The sequence below is a fragment of the Petaurus breviceps genome, unplaced genomic scaffold (assembly GCF_028583685.1).
Source record: "Petaurus breviceps papuanus isolate PSGF00001 unplaced genomic scaffold, PetGlider_PUasm1.0 90897, whole genome shotgun sequence".
Lineage (NCBI taxonomy): Eukaryota > Metazoa > Chordata > Mammalia > Diprotodontia > Petauridae > Petaurus > Petaurus breviceps.
Genome location: NW_027187374.1, coordinates 14,025,868 through 14,046,783, shown reverse-complemented (window position 1 = coordinate 14,046,783; position 20,916 = coordinate 14,025,868).

Here is a 20,916-nt window from a genome sequence, read left to right as displayed (position 1 = left end):
CAGTTCTACCTAAATTAATTTAGTTACTCAGTGCCATAACAATCAAACTACCAAAAAGAATTTTATAGTTCTAGAAAAAATAATAAAATTTATCTGGAATTACAAAATGTCAAGAATATCAAGAAAATTAATGAAAACAAATAAAGAGTGTGGCCTAAACTTACCAGATATCAAATGATATAAAGTGGTAATCATCGTTTTTATGTTTAGGTGTGACAAGAGCCACCTCCAGTACACTAAGTACTGGAATGATAAGACTATTTCCTACTATTCTCTTCCCTTTAGGTCTAATCCTCTCTACCTTTAAGAGGTCTGAAAAATTCAAGGAAAAGAGTGATAAGATGCATAGACACAGCAGTATGTTTCATGTCAATAGTTGTTACTCATTCCTTTCATTTATGACCAGCTCTTTGTGATCCACTTGGAGCTTTCTTGGCAAAGATACTGGAATAGTTTGTCATTTCCTTTGCTAATTCATCAGCCGATACAAAAAGTTTTCACAGACTTGCTCATGGTCACACATGTAGTAATTTTCTGAGGTCAGATTGAAGTTATGAAGAGGAATATTCCTGATTCCAAGACAAATGCTCTATTAAACAGTAAACTAACTGTCATTCATATCTATAGATCCAAGAACAATTGATTATTAGATTGTTATTCATGCTTCAGCAAGAGAGTTGACAATTCTCTCATAAGAATGTACCATGTGATACTTCTGATCTATATCTCCATTTGTGCAGGTAAGGCTTCTCTTTAGAACATTTACTTGAGAGGCCAAAGGAGGGATACAATTCAGTTGAGAGCTGAATTTATTGAGACTTTGATTGACCTTCCTTGACCAACAAGATGGTTGCATGCGCTCATTTCTATATTTGGGAGCAACAAGAGCGCCTGTTTACATGGAGTACTGGAATTAGAATGATAGGACGGCTGCCTCCATTTATCTTCCTGCCAGGTGGAATCCTCTCTACCTTTGAGAGTTCTGGAAAAAAGTAGTGAAAGGAGAGAGATGAGATATACAGAAATGACAGTGCACTTCATGTCTATTGTACTTGTTGATAATTCCTTTCATCCTGACTGACTTCTCATTACTCTTTTGGGATTTTCCTGGCAAAAATACTGGAGTGGTTTGCCATTTCCTTTCCCAGCTTATTTGACAGGTGACAAAACTGAGACAAAAAGGGTTCAGGGACTTGCTTATGGTCATACAGCTAGTAATTGTCTGAGGACGGATTTGAAGTCAGGAAGATGAGCCCTCCTGATTCCAAGCCAGGTGCTCTATGTACCATTAAGCTAGCTGCTCTTCATTTCTATAGATGTGAGAATCATTGCTTATTAGTTCATTGTTCACACTCCTACAAGAGTTCTAACAATTCTCAGGCAAGAATATTCCATGTGGTATATTTTAAGTATTTCACCATTCGTGCAGGTCAGGCTTCTTCTTAGAACATTTCTTTGAGGGGTTAGAGGAAGGCTCCATGTCAGCTGTGAGTTGTGTTTTGAGGCTTTGATTGGCCTTCCTTGACCTAAAATATGTATATAAGTACTTATTTTCATCTCTAGGAGTGACAGGAGCTGGCATTTACATTGAGTACCAGGATGACACAACTGTTTCCTCCAATTTCTGTTCCTGCTAAGTCTAATCCTCTCTACCTTTGAAGGTTTTGGAAAATGTGGAGAAAGAAGAGAGATGAAATGCTTTCCTGATGGCACCATGCCCCTACCAGAGGACTCCCTCCATTTATTCCTAGTACTAACTCTGTGTACTCAGGAAATGGTATGGAATGCTTATGAAATCCTTTCTGATATCCTTGTCTCCCTTTAGGCCTCTTCATCCTCCAGTGTCGCACTCCTTAAGTCTGTTGTCCCTGTTATCATTAAGACCAAAGGAGATCTCCCACCACCTATTCACAGTATCCTTTGTCTAAGGAAGCTATTAAAGAAATTTCACCTGTAACTGATACTTTAATAGATCAGGGCATTATAATTCTTTGCAAATCCCCTTGCAATATGCCCATTTTCCCTATTAAAAAACCTAAGCCAGGGCCAGATGATAAACCTTATTATCATTGTATTCAAGATCTGTGTGCAGCTAATTTGCAAATGATACACATGCATCTGGTGGTATGTAGCAGCAAGCACCCCAAGCGCGTCCTCAGGGTTTGCTGCCCATACAGGTTCTTGGATCTGCTTTGTTAAAGGAAAGCAACTCAAAATGGGTTAACAAGCTTACTTTAATCAGTCAGACATATATCGTTTACCTTGTTCAGGAGAAAAGGTCAGTACCCTGAACCTCAAAGTATACAGGCATAATTATCAAGACAGAAACATCAAGTAGACAGATTTCCAAACTGTCCAACCATTACATCCATACCCAGTCAACATCTGGGTTTCCACATTCTGGGTTTTTCAAAGCCGGGGGACTCTCAACAACGGCTTCCCAGAATTCAGATCAAATCACAGAACACTTCTCAAAGTGAGTCCCAAAAACAAAGCTACACATCAGGGCTTATATAGCCTTCTCCTGGCTCAGAGAATGTAACAACCTTATTGACTCACTGGCCAATCAAGAAGTATCTACTGAAAAACAAGCCTCCCCCACCCCAGGCTTCAGGTGCACATTAGCCTAGGGGCAGGGAAGATCTTTAAAATTTACATTCTTATTACATGGTACCAAACCCTGCCATTATCATTTTCTCAGTTCTTTGTGAAGCAACTTGCTTCATGGTGGTACACCTCAGTTCTGCATTTTTTTTCATGCCATACATCCAAATTACAGACATTTGTTTGCCTTTACCTGGAAGTGCACATGGACTCGATTGCCTGAAGGGTATGTAGAAAGACCCACCCTATTTTCTCAGATTTTATAGTAGGACATCTTCATCACTTTTAAAGGTGCCACCTCAGTTCAATATATAGATGATCTGCTCTAAGCAGCACCAGTTGCAGAGATTTGCCAGGAGGACAAGCTGTCATCTATTGCTGGAGCTTCACCAAAGAGACTACAAAGTCTCTATGTCAAAGATACAGTGGTGTCTTGCACAGGTGGAGTACCTGAGTTTTGTTCTAGCTGCTGGGACTCACTATATTTCTATGAAGGTCATTCAGGCTATTCAGTACCTTTCTGCTCCTTCCAAGTGGCAGCTGAGGGCCATCCTAGGAGCAGCTGGATACTGCAGGCAGTGAACACACTCTTTTGGTGAGATTACTGAGCCTCTTGTGTCTCTGACTAAAAACTCTGTTGTTGAACCATTACATCTGGACTCTCAACATCTCTTAGCTATAACAGAACTGAAATGGGTCCTGTTATTAGTGACTGCATTAGGACTCCCAAATTACTGTAAGTCCTTCACTCTTTTTGTACGCAAACAGGTGGGGTAGCTTCTGGGGTCCCAACTCAACCATTAAGGTTAAGACCCATCCCACAACCTGTAGCTTGATGCTATAGCTGCTGAAGCACCACCCTGCCTCCAGGCTGTGCAGGCTGTGGGTGCCTTCCTGGTGAAGAAGGCTTCTGATCTTGGTTCTAGGTTCCCATTTAATACTACAATGCCTGCATGAAGTTGAGGGCTTCTTGCCCCATCATCAGACACAGGCCTTTTTCAGATCTAAGATTCACTAAATATGACGTAACTTTGCTAGGAAATGAGAATATCACCCCTAAAATATTATATAGTCCTTTTCATGACTGTACCTCTGTAGTGGACATGGCTGAAAACCCCTGTGATGATCTTTCTGACATACCTTTAAAGAATTCTGACTTTGTTTTTTATACTTATGGGTCCTCTTTTAGGAGAGAGGAACCTGTCACATAAGCACTGCTGTAGACTATGACACTGTCTGGGCAGCCTCTCTGTCTTCCAATCTTAGTTCCCATGCTGTTGAACTGGTGGTTCTCACTCAGGCATGTCACCTAGCCAAGGGGAAAAGTGCCACCATGTATATAGATTTAAGATATACGTTTGGTGTCTGCCATGCTGTTGGAATGCTTTGGTTTCAAAGGGAATTTTTACAGATTCAGAATTCATTAAGTGTTACCTGTCTACCCTGAAATTTCCCTCTGCCTTGTCTATTCTATTATTCACCATTCTGCCCAAACAGGAGGAGCTGATCCTGTCTCAAATGGGACTGAGTGTGCTAATGCTGCACTAAGCTTGATGCCTGTGAAGCCCTTGTACATATTTTTATGTATCACCTTTTGGTGATACTGACAGCTCTTTTACCTATGATGTTTCTGAAGTAGAGAAGTAGAAACAAAAGCTTAAGACAAAGCAAGAGAATTAGATCTGGTCATCCATGGAGGCCACACCTCTCCTCTTCATGAACCAGGCCTGTCCACAAGACAGGCCACTTCAGCTCTCAAGGCACTATGGATTCAACCAGGAGGGTTTGGGTTGCTCCAGGTGTCTCCAGCAGAGCCTCCCATGTGTGCCTCTTACCGTATCTGCCAGGTTTATAATCAACATGCTTTTCATGTTAAGGCTTATGGTGGGCACCCCCTGGTATGCATACCTCTTGAACATTTACAAATTGATTTCATCTGTATGCTTAAGGCTGGACTTGCCTTGTTATTGTTGGCCAGCTTACCCAGAGGGTAGAGGCTTTTCCTGGCTAAGACAGTCCTGTAGGAGATTGTCCCTCACTTTGGTCCCCCAGCATGAATTGACTCTGACAAGGGCACCCCTCCCCCCACCACTTCACTCCTTATTTCTTGTTCCAAATGTATTGCTATTCAGGGGTGACTCTCCAAAATTCCACATGCCCTCCCATCCACAAAGCTCAGACCAAGTTAAATGTATGAATAAGGAACTTAAAATCACGATTGGCAATTGTGTACTGAGACTCATGTGAAACAGTATGATGTTCTCCCCTGGGACTTGTTCTATCTGTGCAACAAATAGAACAAAGGGAGAACTACATATATTGCCCTTTGAAATGCTTTTTAGACACCTCCCAATCCAAGCATAACCCTTTCCCCTAGTATATACATTGCTGCTAGGAGGAGATAACTCTATTACTGCCTATTCATAGGAGTTACAGACCAGGCTACATGAACTCCACAAGGCAGGAGCAGCAATGCAGGCTGGTCCTTTGGATTTATTATTTTGTGATTTATGCCCAGGAGACAGGGTGTACATCAGAAACTTTGAGCAGACTAGTGGGACTAAACCTGTCTGGGAAGGACCATTCCAGGTGTTGCTGTCCACTGTGACTTCCATCAAGATCAGAGAAAAAGACTCTTGGATTCATTGTTCCCATGTAAAACTGGTACCATTCTCTGATACATGATATTCCTGTCTTAACTCTAGTTATTCAACATCATTTATAGCTAACAGAGACTCAAAGAAGCTTAAAATTGCTTCCTCATTTGAGGGTATGATGCAATCATTTGATGTAATTTAAACGCAGCATTATTATGGGTTAACCTTCTCTTCTCCTCTTAGCTCCCTTCTCCTATGATGAGTATACAAAGGATAATGCTATTATTAGACTCCATAGTCAGGTGGGACATATTTTACAACAAGCCAAAGCCATTAGGTCTCATGGGTGTTGAGTCTGTCACTAGCTCTATCAGTTCTATTTTTCCTGGGTACCTACTCCATTTCAGCCAAATGAATCATTACCAAAACTTGCAATTGAAGATGATGGTTACAGGTTACCAAATAGGCCATTAGGGAGCTCATTGATAGCTTATTTAATTTCTTTTTCTAAGATAGGATTGTTTAAATATTTATATATTTTTTATGTTTATATCAATTTATATTTTTGTAAATATTCATCCATTTTGCTTGGATTGTCAAATTTATTGGCATATAATTGAATAAAGTAGCTCCTAATTATTGTTTTAATTTTCTCTTCATTGGTGGTGAATTCATCCTTTTCATTTTCAATATTGGTAATCTGCTTTTCTTCTTTTTTAAAAAAATTCAAATTAATCAATGGTTTGACCAATTTACTGTTTTTTTCCCCATAAAACTAACTCCTAATTTTATTAGTTCAATGGTTTTCTTACATTCAATTTTATTACTTTCTCCTTTGATTTTCTAGATTTCCAATTTAGTTTTTAGTTGGGGATCTTTAATTTGTTCTTTTTTTTTTAAGTTGTGTGCCCAATTCACTGCTTTTCCCTTTCTAGATTTCCAATTTAGTTTTTAATAGTGGATCTTTAATTTGTTCTTTTTCATTTTTTTTAGTTGTATACCCAATTCACTGCTCTACCCTTTCTGTATTTTATTGATGTGTTTAAAGATATAATTTTTTTATTTTGCTTTTTGCAGGGGCAATTGGGGTTAAGTGACTTGTCCAAGGTGACACAGCTAGTTTTTGTGGTAAATGTGTGAGGCCAGATTTGAACTCAGGTCCTCCTGACTCCAGGGCCAGTGCTCTATTCACTGTGCTACCTAGCAGCCCCTAGAGATATAAATTTTAAAGATATAAATTTCATCCCATAAATTTTGATGTTTGTTTCATTGTTGTCATTCTCTTTAATAAATTATCAATTGTTTCTCTGATTTGTTTTTTGACCCACTCATTCTTTAGGATTAGATTGTTTAGTTACCAACTAATTTTTGTGCCTCTGTTTAGTTTTATTTCTCACAGAGCATGACCAAGCTGAGAGGTCTGAATTTTCTCATATAAGATTAGCTTTTACAGAGACCAAGTTTGAGGTAACAGAAATGTTATCAAATACTATAAATCATGCTGTAAGTGTCTTGTCTTCTCAGTGATCTGAGATTATATGTGTTTCCACAGAGAGCAAGCAACCATAATTTTCTTAGAATATTGATTTGAAAAGGATGCATTTAACATTTCTGTTTGCATTTGGTTATTAGGTTTCTGTGCCCTAATATATGGTCAATTTTTGAGTGTGCCAAGTACAGCTGAAAAAAAAAGGTATACTCCTTTCTATTCTCATTTAATTTTCTCAAACAGCCTATCATATCTATCCTTCCTAAAATTCTGTTAATCTCTTTAACTATTTTTGTTTATTTTTTTTTGTTAGACTTACCTAGTTATTAGAGGGGTAAGTTGATGCCCTCCATTGTGTAGTTTTGCTGTCTGTTTCCTCCTGTAATTCATTTAATGTTACTATTTGGCTGCTATACACGTTGGTATATATACATTTAATATCAATAATACTACATTGTCTATTGTACCTTTTAGCAAAATGTAGTTTCCTTGCTTATTTCCTTTAATTAGATCTAGTTTTTGCTTTTCTTTTGTCTGAGATCAAGATTGCTAACCCTGCTTTTTTTTTTACTTCAGCTGAAATATAATTAATTCTTTGCCATCCCCTTATTTTTACTCTTTGTGTGGCTTTCTGTTTCAAGTATGTTTCCTGTAAACCAACATATTGTTGGATTCTGTTTTTTAATTCACTCCATCTGCTTTCATTTTATGGGTGAATTCATCCCATTCATGTCCGTAGTTTTGATTATTAATTGTGTATTTCCCTCCATCCTATTTTCCCTTTCTTATTCTTCTCCCCATCCCCACTCCCAGCCCCCTCTCTATTTCCCTCTTACCCTGTCCATCCTAAAAATTCTGCTTTGGTTTCTGACCACTGTGTCCCTTAATCTTTACCATCTTCCACCTTTTATACTTCAATCATGTACTATTTTGAGCTTATCTTTACATGTGATATGGAATGTTAGCCTATGCCTAGTCTCTGCCAGACATCTTTCCAATTTTCCTGGTAATTTTTATCAAGTAGAGAATTCTTGTCCTAAGAGCTCAGATCTTTGATTTTATTGAACATTAGGTTACTATGTTCATTTATTTTGCTTCTATATATATGTACCCCTAATCTGTCTCATTGATCAAATGCTCTGTTTTTTATCCAGTACCAAAATGTTTTGAAGATTACTGCTTGGTAGTGTAGTTTGAGATCTAGTACTGTTAGACCCCCTTTGTTTGTTTTTTTTCCACTGATTCCCTTGAAATTCTTGAACTTTTGTTCCTCCAAATGAATTTTGTTACAATTTTTTTTCTAGGTGTACACAATAATTCTTCAGTAGCTTGATTGGAATGGCACTGAATTAATCAATTTAATAAATTAATTATGTAGTATTGTCATTTTTATCATATTGGTTCAGCCTAGCCTTGAGCAATTAAAGATTCTCCATTCTCAGATCTGTTTTTGTGTGGAGTGTTTTATAATTGTGTTCATAAAGTTCCTATGTGTCCTACAAATGATTAGCATTTCTGTATTTGACCAACAAAACCCACCAGAAAGAGAAATTCTATTTAAAATAAGTACAGAGGGCAGCTAGGTGGCACAGTGAAGAGAGCACCAGCCCTGGAATCAGGAGGACCTGAGTTCAAATCTGGCCTCAGACACTTAACATAAAAACTAGCCCTGTGACCTTGGGCAAGTCACTTAACCCCAATTGCCCTACTTTCCCTCCTCCAAAAAGCCAAAAAAAAGTACAGACAGTGTAATATACTTGGGAGTCTACCTTTCTGTAGTTATTCAGATTTTATTATTGGTCAAAAGGTATTTGAACTTTATTGGTCAAATATAGAGATGCTGATTATTTGACCAGTATTATTTTATATCTTGCAAATTTGCTAGAGTTGTTAATTGTTTTTACTGGTTTTTAAATTGACTCTGTAAAGTAATCTAAGTGGACCATTGAGAAGAATTATTTATTGTACCCATATTTTATTTGAATCTGCATTAATCAGTTCAATGTGATGCCATAGGGATAGTGATTGTTAACAATTGTTAGTATTATACTTGTCTATCAATATACATTTAGTTAGTCTAGTCTTTCTTAAAATAGGCCCCAAACCTTAAACTACAAGATTATAAGTTCCCTTGCTTGTTATAAAGTTGACTTGATTAATCATAGGAAGCTAACTAGAGGACCTCCTTCTTTCCACTGAGTAGGTGACCAAGCCCAATGCAACAGAGATAACTCAATTATATGGAGAGTCCCATAGCTATTTATGTTTGCACCTCTGTTCTTTATCATTCCCCTATTGTTCAACATGGGAAGATGGCCATGAGCACTGGACCAACAAATGATCTCGTTTGCTGACCTGTGGTCTACTTGTCTATTGGCTCATCAGCCCATGTGGATGTTTTCACATTTGTTTATCAGCCCAGCCCATGGGCCCAGTAGGAGCACGTGAAAGATAAAGATAGGTCTGTCAAGGTTTGCTCATTGGTCCATAGGACCTCCTGGAATGCCAGAAACGGGTCTGTCAGCCATTGGGATTCTGTATTTTATGTAGACCCTTCTGGAGGGTCAAGTCAAGGTCTATAAACCAATGAGTCTATTTAAAATTGTCTGTTTTATTTTGCCTCATCTGTATTGTCCAGGTATTAAATACTATAAGACTAAGGCCCTGGAGATAGGGAGCATTTCAGATCATGAAGAAGTTCTGAGGTCCATTCATTAAAAGGGTCTTGTCCCTTTAATAAATGGTTTTTGGCTCAGAGCTCTGTAAGTGCCTTTTTTTGCAGGTTGGATAATTTTGGACTAAACACTATCATATCATCTACAAAAAGTGATAATTTTGCCTTCTCATTGCCTATATTTATTCTTTTATTTTTTTCTTGTCTTATTGCTATAGCTAGCATTTCTAGTACAATACTGAATAATATTGGTGATAATGGACATCTGTGCTCTACCCCTGATTATGTTAGAAAGGCTGCTAGTGTATCCCCATTACAAATAATGCTTGTTCTTGGTTTTAGATAGATGCCGTTTATCATTTTAAGAAAATCTCCATTTATTCTTGTACTTTCTGATGTTGTTTGTTTTTAAAAAAGATAGGAATGGTGTTGCATTTTGTCAAAAGCTTTTTCTCCATCTATTGTGAAATGATTATATGATTTTTGTTGTTTTTGTTATTGATATGATCAATAGTGAGTATAGTTTTCCTAATATTGATCCAGCCCTGCATTCCTAGTACAAATCCAGCCAAGTCACACTGTATAATCTTTGCAATATATTGCTGTAATCTCCTTGCTAGTATTTTATTCAAAATTTTTGCAACAATAGTCATTAGGGAAGTTGGGCTATTGTTTTCTTTCTCTATTTTGACTTTCCCTGGATAATTCAGTTTGATTTAATAAACATTTATTAAGCACCTACTTTATTCTGGGTGCTATACTAAGCCTCAAAAATTCAAAAAGAGGCAAAAGACCACCCACCCTTGCCCTCAAGGAGCTTGCAGTCTAATAGGGGAGACAATAAGCAAGCAAATATATATAAAGCAAGCTATATGCAGGATAAAGAGGAAATCATTATGAGAGGAAAGGCACTGCAATTAAAAGAAGTCTGGGGAAGGTTTCCTATAAAAGATGGGATTTTATTTGGGACTTAAAGGAAACCAGGGAATTCAGTAGACAGAGTTGAGGAGGGAGAGATTTCCAGACATAGAGAGCAGCCAGAAAAAAAATGCTTTCAGCTGAGAGATAAAGTATCTTGTTTGTAAAACAGCCAAGAGGCCAGTGTCCCTGGATTGAAGAATACATGAAAGCAAGCAAAGTATAAGAAGACTGGAAAAGTAGGAGGTGGTAGGGCTTTGAATCTCACATAGAACATTTTGTATTTGATCCTGGAGGAAAGAAAGAGTCACTAGAAATTATTGAATAGGGAGGTGACATGGTCAGTCTTGTGCTTTAGGAAAATCTCTTTGTTGACTGACTGGAGAATGGATGGGAGTAGGGAAGAGTCTCGAGGCAGACCGACCCACCAGCAGGTCATTGTAGTAGTTCAGGCAAGAGGCAGTGAGAGCCTGCACTCTCATTGGTGGCAGTCTCCAAGTAAAGAAGAGAGCATATCCAAAAGATGTTGGCAGCAAATTGGATATGGAGGGGTGAGAGTCAAGGATGACTCCTAGGTGGTGAGCCTGAGGGCTTGGGAGGATATTGCTGCCCCTTACAGAAACAGAGAAAGTAAGAGTAGGGAGGATTTAGGCAAAAGATAATGAGTTCTGTTTTAAAAGTTTTTTTGTTTACCATGTCTACTGGACGTCCAGTTTGAGATGTCTAAAAGGTAGTTAGAGATGCAAGTTTGCAGATCAACAAGATAGGTAAATTTGAAAATCATCGGGTTTTTTTTTTTGCTTATTTGGGATTTTTTATGCTTTTGAAAAGACAACAGCTGAATAAGCAGTTATCAGTCCTTTAATTATATATGAGCTTTGCCAGTAAGTTGAGGGAATTGCATGAGAGATCCCAGTAACAGAATATAAAACAAGGCAGATACCTGGAGTATTGAGACTAAAAACTATTAGACAGTTGTTAGAAACTGTTTGATGTAGGAATCTGAAAGGTCACCTGGAATTGTGCCACATGAATATGTGATTCTTTGGAGCAAGCCACTGGGAAAGGTACTTGAAGGGACAAATTCTTCTGTGGAGAATTCTCCACATGAACCCTCAGACATTTGTTAAGTTGAGGATATTGGTAAATGTGCCAACTGGATCCCAATCAGTTTGCTGAGACCAGGCAGGTGTCAGTTTAAAATATTTCCCCTTATTTCAAATTGTGAGCTGTGAACCATCTCTCTCTGGAACTTCCAGTGAAGGTGCCTACAGAGCATAGGCTTTATGTCTCCTCTGTAGTCTGGCAAAAGGAGTTATTGGTTGTATGTGGCAAATAGAGTACACAGAGGGGAATCTCCAACTTTGGTGCTTTTTTCTTTTGCTTTGTATCTTTCTCTGAGTATAAGTGGGCAGTCCAGAGCTGTGCCTTCCTACTCTTGGGGGCAATCTGCCTTCTCCTGAGAAGAACCAGGAGTTCTCAGGTCCTTCAGTAGGGGCTGATTGGAAGGAAGAGGGATTTCATGCATTAGAGAGGATGACCATTGACAGGAATGGAGCTCAAGCCCTGTCATGATCAGTCAGAATCTTTTGGAGTTGCCTGATTTGGTAACTTCTGACATCAGCTGTAGTAGATTAACCAGGGGCAATAACACTCTAACATACAGCAAACATCAGTTTCCAACATAGGAGGGGAGGGTCATTCTGCAGAAGCAGCAGCTCTCAGTGCTTTTTTAGGATGCAGGAAAGCAGTGACACTGTAGACCTTCAGCAACCCTATTTCTAGGGAAGCAGAGACAGGCCTGCCCCGGGGCAGGGGAAGGTGGGAAGAGGTAGAATTAGGCCCTGGCAGTGGCAGTAATAGTTCACAGACTTATAGTAACTCTCTGTCCCAGTATTGGGCAGAAGAGCTTATGTCCTAATAGTTGCACTTTCTTACCCTGGAACAAGGGGATGGCAGTGGATCCTGGTGGGGCAGGAAGCAGGGGAAGACTTGGCCTTCTTTGGTATTGCCAAGTAGCAGCAGGACATACTTTGAGGGGAGCTGGCTAGGGAGCAGCAGGCGCAGACATAGGTCCCAGTAGCTGTGAACACAGATGTGCACCTCAGCTGGCTCTAGGCCAGTTGAGCAAAATGTGACCTAGTAATGGTGAAGGAGGGAAAAATGGGTAGAAAAAATATCTTCAGCTCCCAACAGTAGTGGCTAGTTGGTTGTGGGAAGAGACAAAGGAAATTGGCAGTAGAAAATGCATTGGATCCCAGGAGCAGTGTTGATCCACGAGTAGGCATACCATATGCAGTGGCAAAAAGCAGGCTGTCTGTAGCCCATTGCTTATGGTAATGCAAAAACAATTGACCCTTTCATATTGCTGCTATTACAATATTGTGATCGTTGTACAACTCCTCCTTAGGAATAAGAATACACCCTCAGAAAGGAGGCTATATTTTAGAGCCCTCACATGGGGAGAAGATTTTATATTAACTCCTCCCCTCCCTGACCACCTTGGAGCATCTAGAGAGGAGGAGGTGCAGTTCCATGGGCCAAGGAAAACAATTTAGGGAGTGGTACAGAAGGATTCTCCCTGACCTATTGTAATGGCAAGCACAGAAGTAGTTCACACCTTGTTTCAGCTATTGAATTAACACCTTGTTTCAGTTCAAGTTTCTTTTGAGCCTTGTATCAAGTTTGTTAAGAAACAGAATGTGTGAACCCTAGAACTCATGAACTCCTGCAACAGGAAGGGGAGGAACTAATGACAATATGTAAGGAGAGGCCCAGGCTAGAGACAGCAGAACTGAGAAGAGGACTCTTGTGGTGGCAGAGTCAATAAGGAGAAAACTTGTGGTATCCTGGCACTCTGTCTGCTCTGTCTGTGTTGATGTTTATTTGTGATACTTTGTACAGAAGACCTGGGACCTTACTGGAAGCCCTGAAAGAGGATTTTCTGGTTGTATGTTTATAGATGTCCTGGAGGAGGGTTTTGGAGGTCCTGGGACTTTATTAATGATTTGTGCTGGCCTCTTGGACCTTGTTTGTGGGTCTGTGTTTATTTCTATGTTGATGATTTGTGTTGAGTTCTCAGACCTTGTTGGTGGGTCTGATTTGATTTCACAGGCAGATAGTGAATTGATGATGATGCCAGCAATGTGTATGAATATTATTGTGGCTCTGTCAAGCTTTGTCTTCCCAGAAACAGGAACTGTGAAGGACTTAAGGTAGACTGGACATCATGAGCTTCAATATGGAATGGGAACTGGATGAAGAACTGGAAAAGGAGCTGAACAAGGAACTGGGAGCTGCCTGCCTTTGAACCCAGGTGACAGATGGAGCTGGGACCATGTGGAAGAGGCACCATGGAAGCTGAGAGCCAGCCTTGAGTCAAGCTGAAATATCCATTTACTTGGATACTGTGTACTGACTAAGAAGATTATTCTCCACGTAGGGTTGGAGAACTTTGACTTTTGTACCTTGTGACTGAATTAAAGATTTTGTGATGGACTAAACGATTGTACTTTGTTCAAAACTATATGACCACTTTCGTGAAAACTATGTGGCCATTTTAGTGATAAGTTGTTGAGTTGTGACATGGCGAATGCTGTATTTTGGTTTTCTGTGATAAGGTGTAACATTGTGAATGCTGCATTTTAATTTTCTGTGATAAACTGTAACATTGTGAATGCTGTACCTTGATTTTCTGTGAATATTTTGCTCTTGTTTTTTGTTGAATAGAGAGCTTACTATACTATGTAACCTAGTAATGGTATTACTTGGAAAGTAACCTTGAAAGCTGTTCACAGCAGCGGTCCTCTGGAAATCTTCTCATGCATGACTTTACACCTATGATAAGGATCGGTGGTTATGGAGGTAGTAACATTGTCTTTGTTTTTATAGCCTTGATATTACTAGTGTTATTCCTGGTTAGTGAAAATCACAGAGATTTAGCATCAGAAACCAACATGAACCTGATTATTTAGATCTTAGAATTCCTAAGAATCTCCCAGATTGAGCCACTCTTTAGGAATTTATTTCATAGTTTTAGTTTGTTTAGTTTTTGCTACTTTTGTTTCAGTTTTTCCTTTTCCTTTTTAGTACTATCTACATCAGGCTTCTTAAATAGCAGAGGTCAGGATTGACCAATAACACCCCTAAAAGTGACTTAAATAGTTGAAGTCATCTAGAAGAGTGGTGTCAAACTCAAATAGAAATGGGGGCCACTGCATACGTAAGGATACCTGTGGGACATTGATTTAGAAAACTTCAGAGTAACATTCTCTGTGTTCTATTGTATTTGAATTTATTTTGTTAAATAGTTCTCAATCACATTTTAATCTAATTCAGGTTGTATACTAGTGCATTGAAGACCACATTGGCCCAACAACCATGAGTTTAATCTTTCAACTCTAAAAGATCCTATAGATCTTACCAAGAAAAACTAGAGTGTGGCTTACCTTAACCCCTTGCCCTGTGCAAGTTTGGCTGCTTTTTCCTTGAAAAGGATTGATACTATCCACAAGACTTGATAGACTGAAGGGACTAGAGGCTCAGGCTGTTGACATCATTTCCTGGTCATGTGAGTACAAAGTAGATAGAAGGAATTCTGGGAGACCTCTGAGGTATGCCATTTGGAAAAATTATGGGTAGTTTAGGAAAGGGAGCTTCATTTAGCTGAACCAACTCAAGATATGTCAGTACTTATCCTTGCTGAATATTTTTCTCCTCCTATGGTTAAGTAACACCATAAAGTTGAATAATCTACAACAGCCTCACTTTGTTCCAATGTTGAATAAAAGTGACCAGATGACTGACCTTAACCCAGAACATCAACAGTCTCTGAGGAAATAAAAATAAATATCTTATAGAGGGCAAATGACAGGTATGGGATAGGTGTTAGTAAGCTGTAGCAATAAGGTTCTTGAAAGTGTAGGAATAAAAGATAATATATGGTAAGAGAAGATGAACTTGTCATGTGGCAATGGCAAATGATGACAAAGAGAGAGTCTGATTGTTCCACTGGTATTTTCATGATGTCAGAAGAAAATGAGACATTTCCCAAGGAATAAAGAAAGAATCAAAATGTCCTACTAAACATCTGAACTAGTCAACCTTAATTTCCTTGCCAACCAGAGAATTGTGACAGCCAGAGGCAAAACTCACTTAAAATAATTGACTAGTATTTAGGATGGATTAGAATTTTCTTATTAAGTAGCAGATATTGGGCAGAGGCCCGGAAGATGACAGGGGCTGGTGCAGAGGCCCTGACGAGGCCTGATCAATGTGGCAGCAAATTGACCCACCAACCACAAGGGCCATTGCCAGGCCTATCACTGCAGGGCTGAGACTGGATGGAGCTGGGTAAGAGTCAAATGCAGGGCCCCTGGCAGTGGCAGCAGCTACTCCTGGGATTACTAACCCATAGCCTGGAAATTTAAAAAGACCCTATCTAGACTTCCAGGGACCAGGATGGCAGAGTGAACCCCTGCTCCTCCAATCCTCCCCTCTGACCCTGAAAACATAGTAATTATTGCCCCAAAGCAGAACTTTAAACAGAAAAGGCTTGAGAACCCTAGAGGAAGGGTATGGCTAGTGCCCTGCCTCAAAATGGGTTAAAAGTGGACTTCAAAGACAAGGACTCTGGAGTCCTACTATTGTGAGTGGGAGAAACCAAATTCAGAGGGAGACAGTGTTGACTCCACACTCACAGCTGAAGCCTCAACAGGGAACTGGTCTCAAACACAGAAAGCATTCTTAGATGAGCTCAAAAAGAACTTTGGAAAACAAATTAGAGAGATAGAAGATAAAATGGATAATTCTTTTAAAATCAAAATGGCAAAATTAGAAAAGCATTACAATGAAGAAAACAGCTCCTTAAAAAGAAAAAATGTGTGATATGGAAAAGGAACTTCAAAAACTAACTGAGGAAAATAATTCGCTAAAAACTAGAATCGACCAAATTGAAGTGAATAACTCTATGAGGAACCAAGAATCAGTCAAACAAAACATCAAGAATGAAATATTAGAAAAAGAGGTAAAATATCTCAATGGAAAAATAACTGACCTGGAAAACAGATCCAGGAGAGATAATCTGAGAATCATAGGCCTACTAGAAAATCACAATGAAAAAATGAGCCTGAACAACATCTTCCAAGAGCTCATCGAGGAAAACTGCTCTGAGGTACTAGAACCAGAGGGTAAAATAGAAATCAAGAGAATCCACCGGTCACCTCCTGAAAGAGATTCCAAATTGAAAAGTCTGAGAAATGTTGTGGCCAAACTCCAGAACTATCAGGTAAAGGATAAAATACTACAAATAGCCAGAAGGAAACAATTCAAATATCTCAGAACCACAGAGAGGATCACACAGGATCTGGCAGCTTCTACACTGAAAGATCGGAGGAACTGGAATATGATTTTTCACAAGGCAAAAGAACTCAGGTTACAACCAAGGATCACCTATCCAGTGAAACTGAACATATTCTTCCAGGCAAGGAGATGGTCATTCAATGATATAATGGATTTCCAGACCTTCCTGATGAAAAAGCCAGAGCGCAATGGAAAGTTTAACCTCCAATTGCAAGATACAAGAGAGACATAGAAAGAAACGAAGAGCAGATGGACTTCATATTTACCTGGAGAGGCTTATACAAACTGATGCTGAGGGAGAAGAGCAGAACCAGGAGAAATTTGTACACAATTACAGACACAATGTATGTGTGATGACCAACTTTGATAGACCAGACTCTTCTCAACAATGCAGGGTTATAAGTCAACTCCAAAAGACTCATGATGGAGAGAGATGTCTACATTCAGAGAAAGAACAGAGTTTGAATCCAGATTGAAGCAAACTACCTGCTCTTTTTCTCTATCTTGTTTGGGTTTGTTTCCTCTTTCCCATTGTTCATTCCATCTGATACAGTCCTTTTTTATAACCTGACTAATGTCTAATGTGAAAATATTTGCAGATCCTATACTTGATTGAATGCCACCACGGAGGAGGGGAAGAAAATTTGGAGCTCAGGGAATTGTGGAACTGAATCTTATAAACTAAAAGTAAACAAGCAAATTAATAAAGACAAAAAAAAAGAACCTCAGAAATTTGAAAAAAAAAGAAGCAGATATTGCTATAGTTTCTGCAAACTTTAAAGAAATTTGGTCCCAGATTTGTTGTCCCTCTCTATCAGTAGTCACAGAGATACCTACTTATAAAACAAATTGTAGAACAATTAGCAAATTAGAACAAATATAGAACAACTAACAAATATAGAACAAATTGTAATAAAAATTCCAACACTCTGCAGATTCACCAGCATAATCACCATGACTGAGTGAATATTACACACTGAGGCTGCATTGGAATGACCAAATTCAATTCTTCCAAAACAGCACAGCTGACATTGGTATGAGACTGGACTTAAGTAAGGCAGTTAGGTAGTGTAATGAATAAAGCATTGGACTAGGAGTCAGGACTGCCTGATTTCACTCATTTTTAGCTGAGTGACCATTAGATACTTATAGCTGTGTGGACCCTAGGCAAATCATTCAAGTCTCCCTGTGCATCAGTTTTCTCAAATGTAAAATTAAAAAGTTGGCCTCCTAAAGTCTCTTCTAGTAGTAAATCAATGATCCTTTCAATAATGCTTCCTCTGTAACTCTCACACACATTAAAAACATGAACAAAAAGCATGGTCTATGAGAAAACACCATACAAGACTTTTAAAACCAAATAAATCTTCAATTAACATAAAAGAGTACACTAACTATGACAAGGTGCTGAATTAATTATACATTGTCTATTCATCAACAGGTATTAGAAGTTCAGCCCTAACTGCCTAGCACCCTTTGTCACCAGTCCAACAACAAAACTGTTTTTTTCAGTGAGAAGAGAGCACTTTAACTCTAGTGTAACAACATATCTGAAGTCTTGTGTAATGTAATGCCAAGCAAAGGCAACTTCCCAAGGTTCAAAATACCAGCATAGGAACCCTCCATTTTATTCAGTGACAAATTAAGAACAGATAAGGTCAAAATATGACATCATTCAAAATACAGCATTTACTAAGTGTGATTCAATAATCTCCAAGTACTACCTGAGTTAATCAAGTACTACCCCACCCAAGGACATTGCATTCATTTAATCAATTACAAAGTCCCTCTTCTAAATACTACTCCACCCCTAGGCAGAACCTTCATTTAGTCCATCACAAAGCCCCTCTTCTCATTTGGAGATTAGTTTCCAATCATAAGTAAAGTACATTCATTTGTTCAATCACAGAGAACAAAAAGGTCAAAAGTTCCCCACCCTTGGATCACAATTGAATCTACCCCAGAGTTACAACAAGCTTAAACACAGCACTTAATACCCAAATGGAAGTCTTTTCTTCATCTTAACATGAGGCAAGTTCTCAGCAATCTTTATTCCTGGGGAGACAAAGCTTAGCAAGGACACAAGATACATTGCCAGTCCCTTCATTAATTCATCCTCTGTCTGCAGAACAGTCCTAGGACCCCTGAAAACATTAGCAAAACCCTCTTCCAGGATTTCTTTAAACATACAACAAGAGAATCCTTCTTCAGGGCTTCTGAACCAACAGCAAGGTTCCTTGGACTTCTGCAACAACAGCACTGTCCTTCACCAGTGGACAGTATTCACTCTCTGTCTGCAGAACAGTCTCAAGAGCTCTGAACCAACAGCAAGGTTCCCACACTTCTGCAACAACAGCACTGTCCTTCACCAGTGGACAAATCTGGCAAAACAATATTAAAACAGACAAAGTACCAGCATAACAGCCATGTCTCCTCAGTCCTTGGCAGCTCTGGGTGGCAGCTCTCAAAAGTCCTGGGCAATTCAAAGTGGCCCTTGGCAATCCTCTCAGTCTCTTTCTCTCTGCCTCCAAAAGGGTGCTGCTTCCAAAAAGTTCTTCTGCCTCTCTCTCATGTCTCACTAAATTTATGTCATCAGCTCCTCCCAGTTCAGCACTCTCTTTTCATGTCAACAAGTCCATCCCACAAGTGGGATTAACAAGCTCTGGGTTTTAACACAATCAAACCAAAAACCAAGCCAATACAGGGGGATTTTTATATTCCATTACTGTTACATCTTGTTACCCCTCAGTATTGCTCTATGCCCACAATTGAAGCACCAGTCATGGATCTAAACATCGTATCTCAAAGGAATATCCTTACTTGGAACCCTGACACCTCCTTCTCATCTATCTAACACACTGTTCTCACATCCATCTTTTAGAACTAGGCAACTCAGCTTGTTTCCTTGTGCCACCATGTGACAAAGGAAAATGAACCCCTGGATGGACACACTGGCCTCGCACCACACTATCTAGATGCTTTATCCTTATAGACGATTAAAAAAGCAAACTGGATGCTTCTCCCTTGATCACCTGATTTAAACATCCCTCCCTGTATTCTCTTCCTCCCCATGCCCATTGCCCTTTAATGTTCCTCATTTTCAGATCTTCAAGTGAGAAACAAAAGCTTTCTGTCATCCCAAGGCAAATGACAGTATTTGTCAGCTGTTTGCCCAAGTACTCTAAATTATTAGAGATGGATAACAGTTGCCATTTTAGAATAAGCTTCTATTATCACATAAATGACCAGTCTCATTGATCTCCTACTTTTTCCTTTGGGCAAGGCCAATCAGAGGAAAGGGTCTACCTTGCCTCTAGCTAGTAAGATGAATAACAGATTGTAAAGGTGGGGTTAAAACTACCTCTACCCTATTTTAGCTCTGATATTAGGTGACAACACATTTCAATTAATTAATAAATAGGCCTCAGATTAAATGCTAAAAGGCATTGTACAAGATTCACTTTGATTTGAATAGGCTGCTGTAAAACTATGCATAATCATACAGGGGGAAAAATAAAACTCCAATGGAATAGAGAATCTTCAGTCATTCCTGATGAAAAGATCAGGACTTTAAGAAATTAAGATAAATAATTAAAATAAATAAAAATATTTAAAAAAATAAAAATCAGATATTTGGAAATAAAAATGCAAGTGGCAAAAGAAACATAAAAAGGTGCATATATTTAATTTAAAGAGAATAGTGAGGATATTACCTGTTAATCAGGAGATATGAAGGTGAATGTGATTTGTAGGATAAGAAAGAATGTCTTCTAAGAACCTTAATATATTTATGTATCAGAAGATCTGTGGGTAGTTTTACTCTATTTTAATGACCTTAGGAGAAGGCAAAAATGAGAGGGACAGGAAACTATACTAGGGAGGAAAAAAGGAAGAAAGAAGAGAAAATCACTATTGCATAATAGAAGTGCATTAGATAAAGAGTATATAGTCATGGAGAAAGGGGTGGGGTGAAAAGTCATCCCATACCTTCACTTCAATCTAAATCAGACAAAGAGAGTTGTTGTTGTTCAATCATGTCCAACACTTCCATGACCTCTTTTGGGGTTTTGTTTGTAAAAATACTAGAATGGCTTGCCATTTCCTTCTGCAGCTTATTTTTACAGATAAGGAAACTGAGGCAAACAAGGTTAAGTGACTTGACCAAGGTCACACAGCTAGTAAGTTTCTGAAGCTGAATTTGAATGCAGGTCTTCTTGACTCCAGGCTCAGGGCTCTATCCACTGTGCCACTTAGCAGATAAAGAAGGACTGAAC